Source organism: Apium graveolens, chromosome 10, assembly GCF_009905375.1.
Source record: "Apium graveolens cultivar Ventura chromosome 10, ASM990537v1, whole genome shotgun sequence".
NCBI lineage: Eukaryota > Viridiplantae > Streptophyta > Magnoliopsida > Apiales > Apiaceae > Apium > Apium graveolens.
The window spans coordinates 50,014,132-50,023,730 of record NC_133656.1 but is presented as its reverse complement, the minus strand read 5'-3'; the positions used below and the strand labels follow the sequence as shown (position 1 = coordinate 50,023,730).

The following is a 9,599-nucleotide window of genomic DNA, read 5'->3' as shown; positions in this document are numbered from 1 at the left end:
AATAGTTGATGCCTTGTAATCTTTTATAAATGATAAAAAGTTAACTGTCAAGAATATAGTCTCAACAGATGATTTTCAAAGCTTCAACGAATGCTAAGATAAAGCTTCAACGGATGATCTACATACTTGCAGCGGATGATCAGCCAAAGTATCAAGGGATGATCAACCACAGTTTCAACGGATGATTCAATGAAGCCTCAACGGATGTTCAAATTCAAAAGAGCATTTGATAGTGACTTGACAGCCACATGCATTGATTGTATGCAAATGGAATGTGGCAGCCTGTTTGTAGGATTTAGAGAACAAGGAAGCATTTCCATTTCCATGCTAAACAGATGATATTCAAAGATGCTGGAAAGAGAAGTGTAGTAGTATGAAATCAGAATAGAAATAGTTTGTCTTATTATCTTGTCTTGTTATCATGTAACTTGGTGATATATAAACCAAGAGTAGAAAGTCGAAATGTATCCAAGTTAGTAAGCATTTTACCAGAGAAATAGATAAGGAAAAATCTGTAAAGAATTTCTCTGTTCTTGTTTTTCAACTTGTAAGCAGCTATGTACATTAGTAACACAGAGTTCTCTACTTAATATATATCTCTGGTGGAAAAGTTCAATCCACCAGAAAGTTTTTAATTACTTGTATTTATTTACTTTATGTTTTGATTTCAATATTACTTTCATTCCGCACCATTGCTAAATCAAACACAGTTATGTATTTATAGAAGAACAGTTCTTGAAATCTGAAAAGAAGCCAGAATTACATTCAACCCCCCTCTGTAATTCTTGTTTAGATTTTTCAGGAATAACAATTGGTATCAGAGCAAGCTCTTAAAGAACTAAGAGTTTAAAGATCACAATAACTAACAAGAAGAGCAGAAAATATGTTGGAGTAAAGATTCCATTTCTGGATAAAGACAACTATCACCATTGGAAGGTGAAGATGCACCTGCATATCCTATCTTAAGATGAAGCATATGTGGACTGCATTGAGAAAGGTCCACATGTCCCTATGAGAGCTGCTACAGGAAATGAACCATCTGTCCCAAAGCCTAGAGCAGAATGGTCTGATCCTGATATTGAATAAGTTCATAATGAGAAAAAGGCCATGAACATTTTGTTTAATGGTGTTGATGGTGACATGTTTGACAATATCATAAACTGCAAAACTGCTAAGGATGTCTAGGACACAATTCAAGTTATATGTGATGGAACTGAGCAGGTAAGGGAAAACAAAATGCAACTCTTGATTCAACAATATGAGCATTTTTATAGTGAAGAAAGTGAGTCACTCACTGACCATTTTAGTAGATTTTAAAAATTACTGAATGCTCTAAAATTGTGTGGAAGAATCTATCAAACAAAAGATTCAAACCTTAAATTTCTTAGATCTCTGTCAAAGGAATGGAAGCCTATGACAGTCTCATTGATTAACTCTCAAGATTACAATCAATTCACCTTGGATAGACTGTATGGGATTCTAAAGACTTATGAGCTTGAAATAGAGCAAGATGTGACGTTGGAGAAAGGAAGAAAGAAGGATCCATTGCATTAGTTGCTGAGAAAGAAAAGGAGAGGGAGACAAAGGTTGAAGCTGCATCAAACCTTAGAGTTTGTGAAGGCAAGGGAAAAGGGCTAGTAGCTGAACATGAGGAAAATCTTAGTCAAGATGATATGGATGACATAGATGAGCATCTTGCTTTTCTATGCAGGAGATTTGCCAATCTCAAATTCAAGAAGAATTTTGGGGCAGCTAAGTCAAACAGAAACATGGTTGATAAGTCCAAGTTCAAATGTTTCAAGTGTGGCTTGGCAGGTCATTTTGAAAATGAATGCAGAAAGTCTGATTCTGGTAAAAAGAAGTTTGAGCCTGTTGATTATAAACAGAAATATTTTGAGTTGCTCAAACAAAAGGAAAGGGCTTTCATTATACAAGAAAATGGCTGGGCTGCAGATGGATTAGAAGAGGATGAAGATACAAGCTATGTCAATCTAGCACTTATGGCCAAATCAGATGAAACATAATTCAGTTCATCCAGTAATCAGGTAATCACCACCAATCTAGCACATTTATCTAAAGCTGAGTGTAATGATGCTTTAAATGACATGTCTACTAAATCATACCATCTGCGTGTTACACTCAAGTCTCTCACTAAAGAAAACACCAAACATAAAGAGAATAATTTGTTTTTATGTGAAAAAAACAATGTGCTAGAGACTCAATTTGTTTAATTTGAGAAATTAAATATAGAATTCAGGATTGCTAAAGATGAACTAACTGAATCCTTAAAGAAAGAGGAGATTTTAAGAAAGCAGCTTGAACGAGAACATGAAGTAATTAAGGCATGGAAATCATCTAGAGATGTCCATGCTCAAATTACTAAAGTTCAAGGTATAGAATCTTTCTGTGATGAAGCCTGGAAAAAGAGCAAGGAGAAATTAGATTCTAATTTGGTAGAAGGACTTTCAACGGATGTAGATTCGACGGATGATGAATGTTGACTGAATCAAAAGACTAGGAATCAAATCCGTTGACTGAAAGAAAGCCAGTTAGCAAAGCCAAGCTAGCTAATAAATGAGAAATATGGATCAGTTTCTAAGAACTTTGTTCCAGGAGAAACAAGTCAAGTGAACAAGAATAAAAGAGTCAATGTAGGGAATCTATCTATCAAGCAATTGAATGATCGATTGGAGAAAATTGAAGTAAAAGCATAATCTAGAAGGAAAAACAATAGAAATGGGAAAGTAGGAATTAACAAACATAACAACTACACACCTGATAAATATGCACCAAGAAAAATCTGTGTTAAGTGTGGTAGTGTTAACCGCTTATCTGTTAATTGCAAACTTGCTATGCCTACTCCTATGTCTGCACCACCTTTATTTCCCAGCATGCCTACAATACCTATAAATGTTATGCCTGCACATAATTTGAATGCATAGTTTGCTAATATGCCATTTGCTCAAAATCTTTACTATACTGCATTTAGTACGCCACAAATGCCATTTAGCATGCCATACTAGAATAACATGTTTGGATAGAATATGCTTTTCCATGTTAATCAGCCTGCGCATGATAATTCTGCAATGATGAATGGTTTTAAGCACTCTACTCAATTGACTAAGGATGAACTTCAAATGCCTAAGTCAAATGAGGACAAGCCTAAGAAACCGAAGAAAAAGGCTAACAAAACAGGACCCAAGGAAACTTGGGTCCAAAATCAACTTGATTTGATTTTTTTTTGTGCATGGAAACAAAAAGAATCTTTGGTATTTGGATAGTGGGTGCTCAAGGCACATGACTGGAGATTCTACCCTACTCACTGAGTTCAAGGAGAGAGCTGGCCCAAGTATTACTTTTGGAGATGACATCAAAGGTTATACAATGGGATATGGCTTGATTTAAAAGGACAATGTCATCATTGAGGAAGTTGTCCTACTGGATGGACTCAAGCACAATTTGTTGAGTATCTGCCAGCTTTGTGATAAGGGCAACTCAGTAACTTTTAATTCTGAAGCATTTTGTGACCAACAAAAGAAGCAACAAAGTGGTTCTCACTTGAGTGAGAAAAGGGAATGTGTACTTAGCTAATTTCAATTCATCAAATGCAGAATTTGTCACTTGCCTCTTTAGCAAGGCAAGTCAAGATGAAAGATGGCTATGGCATAAGAAACTGTCCCACCTTAACTTCAAGACTATGAATGAGCTGGTCAGGAAAGACTTGGTGAGAGGTATTCCTCAAGTGGAATTCTCAAAGGATGGACTGTGTGATGCCTGTCAGAAAGGAAAACATATAAAGGCATCATTCAGAAAGAAGCTTAATTCAACAATTGAAGAACCCTTACGATTACAACACATGGACTTATTTGGACAAGTCAACATATTGTCAATCTTAAAGAAAAGGTATTTTCTAGTAATTGTGTATGATTTCTCAAAGTTCTCTTGGACATATTTTCTCAAGTCCAAAGATGAAGCTAGTGAAATCATCATCAATCACATAAGAGAAGTCAATAATCATAATGATTTCAAAGTAAGAAGAATCAGGAGTGATAATGGAACTGAGTTTAAGAATTCTGTGATGTGACTATTTTGTGAAGAGAATGGGATCATGCATGAGTTTTCTGCAGCAAGGACCTCACAATAAAATGGAGTAGTGGAAAAAAGAATAGATCTCTTATTGAAGCTGCAAGTACAATGCTTGAAGAGTCAAAGTTACCAACATATTTTTAGGCAGAGGTTATAAATACTGCATGCTATACTTAAAATATTTTTTGATTAATCAAGAAAAATGCATAACACCCTACCAATTATTCAAGAATAGGAAACCAACATTAAACTTTCTTCATGTCTTTGGCTTTAAATGCTATATCTTAAGGAATCAAACTGATCAACATGGGAAGTTTAATGCCAAAGCAGATGAAGGCATTTATTGGATATGCTATTGGAAAAGCATATAGAGTCTACAATCTCAAAACCAACATTGTTATGGAATTTATACATGTTGTGTTTGATGATAAAAAGATTGAAGGACGGCAAAATGGAGATTTCCATGAAAGCCTCAAATTTGGCAATGTTGAGATGATTTGTGAAGACGGTGATGATGAAAGTAATCAAGAACCAATGTCTAAGGAAAATGCTGAAAAATCTACAATCAATGAAGCACATAATTCAACATCCGTCGAAAGACCAAGTGCATCATTCATCCAAAGACAATCTGTATCATCCGTTGAAAGGAAAAGAGCAACATCCGTTGATCCATCAATAGGAGCTGAAAGACAAGTTAGATCACAATCAAAAAGAACTCAAATTTCAAGTCAAAGATCCATAAACTCAGGGGGAGTTTCTGATCATCAACACTCTGTAAATCATCAAAATAACAATGAGGCCTCTTCATCTAGAGCTAATCTACCTTAAAAGAGAAAATGGACTAGAGATCACCCATTTGAATTAATTATTAGTGATGTATCCTCTAGAGTGTAGCCAAGAAAAACAACTCAAGAGGAATGTCTATATAGCAGCTTTCTATCTCAGGAAGAACCTAAAAAAGGTAGAGGTTGCTCTGTTGGATCCTGATTGGATTTTAGCTATGCAGGAAGAGCTAAACCAATTTAAAAGGAATAAAGTTTGGAAGCTGGTACCCAAGCCTAAAGGAAAGAATCCTATTGACACCAAGTGGGTATTCAGAAACAAGATGGATGAGAATGGCATAGTTGTTAGGAACAAAGCTAGATTGGTTGCTAAGGGCTATTGCCAATAAGAAGTTATAAACTTTGATGAAACTTTTGCTCCTGTTGTAAGACTTAAAGCCATCATAATTTTTCTAGCCTAGCCCATGCAAATTTCAAAGTCTATTAAATGGGTGTTGATAAGTGGCATTTTATACCACTTAGAACGTCTTAAAATGGCTTAAATTGGTGTCTTGAAATCAAGTATTTTGTGTATTTGATGCGTTTTTCTAGTGTTTTAAGAAGAGATTATGTTTTAGATTGTGTTTTGCAAGAAGCGAAGGAGATAAGGAAGAAGACCGATTTAGCACACAGCAGCGAAGAGGAAGCATATATTCTTGTGATTCTTGTTTCGTTGTAACGTTGGATGCTAGTTTTCTTGCTTTCACTTATTTACTCTTGTGACGTACTCTGTTTTAATATAATCAGTATAGTTGATATTTTCTTGTGTTTGTTTATCATGATTTCATATGAACCCATGATGGTGATAAGTTCTATTATGGGCTAATCGTGATCATGGGATTGTAACGGATTTATTATGAAATTCTTTAGTTAATTGTTTAATACTTTAGTGTGTGATGATTGCATGATATCTAGTATTGGTTGTGCGTATTCGTCTTATGTGCGTCGCGAACATATAAGATAGGGTGTTAATCTCTTGTGAAGCGACGGTGGATCTTGAGATTTAGAACTTGCCATGCTAGCATAGGTTCATGTACGTTGTGCATGATTAATGGGTAACTCTAACAGTTTTATTTGCCCTATGTAATCAAAAGGAATAACTTGTGCTTAAATCGTTGTGTTGTCAATTTCTGTAGACATATAGGAACTCAACATAATTGATGACTATTCAACTTCTATCTTAATTGTGGATGTTTGGTAGAATGGTATTAGTACAATGAAAGTTGGCTTTTATCAGTTTCGTGTTATTCGATTAATATCATCACTGTCACATGCTAAAGGTAATAACTATGGCTATAGAAGGAAGTAATAATGAAGTTGTGATCTCATGAGTGTTTTATTATTGATAAATTGAAGTGTTAGTTAAGTGGTTAATTAAGTAGTTAATTATAGTTAATATTTAATCAACAATTTTAAGTGTTATCTTAACATTGAGAAGTAATCATACATTGGTGAGTGAGTTTAATTAGACAATAACTTAGTCTGAGTCTCTGAGGGAACGAACTAGAAAGTATTCTATATTACTTGCGAACGCGTATACTTGCGTGAATATTAGTGCGTGATTTCGCCCTAACAAGTTTTTGGCGCCGCTGCCGGGGACTCGGCGTATTTGTTTAGTTTATGTACTTACCATCATTGGTCATTAGGACTCAGTGATTAGGACGTAGTAGTTAATTACTCTTTTCGGTTGTGTTTCAGGTACTTTAGCAACCGTTTATGCAAACTCGTTCTCGTGCTCGCAAGAGGACCTTAGATACAGCTGAGGAGAAAGACGAAGTTCTTGATACACCGGAGAAGTTAGATTTTGAGGATTCGGATTCAGGAACTGAGCAGAAAGAACCAGTAAACATGGGAGATCGTATTGTTCAAGCTGATCCAGCTCTTATGGATTTTTCTCGGCCAAAAATTGATGACATTCAGTCAAGCATCCTTCATCCGGCTATTCAAGCTAACACCTTTGAAATCAAGCCGGGCACTATTCAGATGGTGCAGAATTCTGTTTCTTTTGGAGGAGCGGCAACTGAAGACCCCAACATGCACATAAGGAATTTTGTCGAGATCTGCAGTACTTTTAAGTATAATGGCATGACTGATGAGGCTATCAAGTTGAGGCTTTTCCCATTCTCACTGAGGGATAAAGCTAAAGACTGGTTACATTCTGAACCAGCTGGGTCCATCACTACGTGGCAAGATCTTGCGCAAAAGTTTCTGGTGAAGTTTTATCCAATGGCAAAGACTGCTGCTATGAGGAGTGCTCTTACTCAGTTTGCGCAGCAACGTACAGAATCTATGTGCGAGGCTTGGGAACGCTACAAGGAAATGTTGAGAAAATTTCCACATCATGGAATGCCGGATTGGATGGTAATCACTGGTTTTTATAATGGTTTGGGGGCCCAATCTCGGCCCATGCTCGATGCAGCAGCTGGAGGCGCCTTATGGGCTAAAAGCTATACTGAGGCGTATAATCTTATTGAGACGATGGCTGCAAATGAGCATCAAAACCCAACTCAGAGGATGACATCAGGCAAGGTAGCAGGTATTCTGGAAGTTGATGCAGCCACCGCTATTGTAGCCCAGCTCCAAGCGCTATCAATGAAGGTTGATTCTTTGGCTACGTATGGAGTTAATCAAATAGCTATGGTTTGTGAGCTTTGTGCAGGTTCTCATGCTACGAATCAGTGTTCTCTTGTCAACGAATCTGTTCAGTATGTGAATAATTATCAGCGACAACAGCAGCCTGTGCCAGCGACCTATCATCCTAACAACAAAAATCATCCAAATTTCAGCTAGGGAAATAATCAGAATGCTATTCAGCCACCATATCAGCAAGGAGTGAGTAAACAGTTTAACCCACCTAGATTCCAGCAACCACAGCAGTATGCTACAAGGAAATCATATCCTCAATAGGGAAGTGCAGCTGCACCTACTAGTGCTGATTTTGAGGAACTTAAGCTGTTGTGCAAGAGTCAGGCAGTTTCTATCAAGACCTTGGAAAATCAAATCGGTCAATTAGCCAATGCAGTGCTCAATCGTCAACCTGGCACTCTTCCTAGTGACACGGAAGTACCAGGCAGGAAGGAAGCCAAAGAGCAAGTCAAGGCTATTACCTTAAGGTCTGGAAAAGTAGCTGATGCTGAAAAGGCAAAAGAAGTCGAAGCTGAAGTTAGGGATGAAGAATCAAAGTAAAAGGAGAAAGCGGCGGAACCAAGGAAGACTACTGTTGAACACACTCTGCCTGAGGCTAATACAGGGGAGAAACAGTTCTATCCTCCACCACCTTTTCCTAAGAGATTGCAGCAACAAAAGCTGGATAGACAGTTTGGGAAGTTTCTGGAGGTGTTCAAGAAACTTCACATCAATATACCTTTCGCTGAGGCTCTGGAACAAATGCCTAGTTATGAGAAGTTTATGAAGACTATTCTTTCAAGGAAGGTGAAACTGGATGACCTTGAAACCGTTGCTCTCACGGAAGAATGCAGCGCGGTTCTGCAACAAAAGTTACCACCAAAACTGAAAGATCCAGGAAGCTTCACCATTCCTTGCACCATTGGCAATCTAACTTTTGACAAGTGCCTTTGTGATTTGGGAGCAAGCATTAATCTGATACCGTTGTCGATCTTTAAAAAGCTGGATCTGCCTGATCCAAAACCCACATACATGTCGCTACAATTGGCAGACCGTTCCATTACTTACCCAAGGGGCATAGTTGAGGATGTGCTCGTCAAGGTGGATAAGCTCTTCTTTCCTGCTGATTTTGTTATTCTGGATTTTGAGGAAGATAAGAAGATTCCCATAATCTTGGGAAGGCCTTTCTTGGCTACTGGATGTACCTTGATAGATGTGCAAAAAGGGGAACTTACTATGCGGGTTCAAGATCAGGATGTGACCTTCAACGTATTCAAGGCAATGAAATTCCCTACAGAAGATGAGGAGTGCTTAAAAGTGGATGTGATTGATTCGGCGGTTACTTCGGAACTCGATCACATGCTAATGTCTGATGCATTAGAAAAGGCCTTAGTGGGGGAATTTGACAGTGATGATGAAGATAGCAATGAGCAATTACAATATCTGAACGCTTCTCCCTGGAAGCGAAAGCTGGATATACCATTTGAATCTCTTGGTACTTCTGACCTTAAGAATGCTGAAGGGAAGCTCAAACCATCAATAGAGGAAGCACCTACCTTGGAGCTCAAACCATTACCTGAACACTTGAGGTATGCCTTTTTAGGTGATTCATCTACGTTACCTGTTATTATTTCAGCTGACCTTTCAGGTAGTGAGGAAGACAAGCTCTTAAGGATTTTGAGAGAATTCAAATCGGCTATAGGATGGACCATAGCAGACATCAAGGGGATAAGTCCTTCATATTGTATGCATAAAATTCTGTTAGAGGAAGGTAGTAAGCCAATTATGGAACAGCAGCAAAGACTGAACCCGATCATGAAGGAGGTGGTGAAGAAAGAAATTCTGAAATGGCTAGATGCATGCATCATTTATCCTATTTCTGACAGCTCGTGGGTGAGCCCCGTGCAATGTGTACCTAAGAAAGGAGGTATCACTGTGGTCGCAAATGAAAAGAATGAGCTCATCCCTACTCGAACAGTGACAGGATGGAGAGTATGCATGGATTATAGAAAATTGAACAAAGCCACAAGGAAGGATCACTTCCCTCTCCCATTCATTGATCAAATG

The 9,599-nt window shown here is 37.7% G+C and overlaps 1 non-coding gene across 1 annotated transcript; it reads right to left on the bottom strand.

Moving 5' to 3' along the window:
* Positions 1 to 7,148: 7,148 nt before the first annotated feature.
* LOC141694430 (small nucleolar RNA R71) lies at positions 7,149 to 7,255 on the bottom strand. Its single transcript, XR_012563737.1, has one exon. It is a non-coding gene; the product is annotated as a small nucleolar RNA R71 (small nucleolar RNA).
* Between the last annotated feature and the right edge of the window lie 2,344 nt (positions 7,256 to 9,599).